The following is a 668-nucleotide window of genomic DNA, read 5'->3' on the forward strand; positions in this document are numbered from 1 at the left end:
AAACGCAAATATGGCACTGCAGAGATTTATTCATTCAACAACAGGTCTAGGTGCACGGAACACACCAGTTTACAAAAGGGGGTGGAAAAAACTCCCCAACTTCTTGTAGCTTACATTTGGGTGAGAAAACAGCAGAGGGCAGAGTTTTGGAAGTATTTCCACTAGGTTGCCATAAACCTGTGGGATCTAAAGAGTGAGATTGATTAGTCTATGGCCAGGCCACCGTGAACGTGCCCGATCTTGTCTGATCTTGGAAGCTAAGTGGGGTCGGATCTGGTTAGTACTTGGATGGGAGACCACCTGGGAATACCAGGTGCTGTAGGTGAAAAAAAAAAAGTGAGATTAAAGGACATTGGTGGAACCAAATCTACCTAACAACTAAATCCAGTGCTTCTGTGGATGCTGCTGATATAATGGAAAATTTTAAGGGAAGAGGGCCCTCCCTCAACAGGTGCCATGTTTGCTACTATAAATATGCTCCACAGACTTGGGGGCAGGAAGAGCTGGAGTCACAAGATGTTAACATAAAACTGAATACTCTTGACATGCCAAACCTCCTGGGACAGGGATTGACTGAGTTCAGCTTCAAAGGAGGTAAAAATCTGTCACCCTATGGGCCACCAGGGAAGGGGGTCCCAGGATAGGGCGGGCTGGAAGGCTATCTGATT

General features: G+C 46.3%; 1 pseudogene; it reads left to right on the forward strand.

Moving 5' to 3' along the window:
- Positions 1-206: 206 nt before the first annotated feature.
- Positions 207-325, forward strand: LOC111742990 (annotated as a pseudogene).
- The last annotated feature ends 343 nt before the right edge of the window (positions 326-668 follow it).

This window comes from Pteropus vampyrus, unplaced genomic scaffold, assembly GCF_000151845.1.
Source record: "Pteropus vampyrus isolate Shadow unplaced genomic scaffold, Pvam_2.0 Scaffold4, whole genome shotgun sequence".
Classification (NCBI taxonomy): Eukaryota; Metazoa; Chordata; class Mammalia; order Chiroptera; family Pteropodidae; genus Pteropus; species Pteropus vampyrus.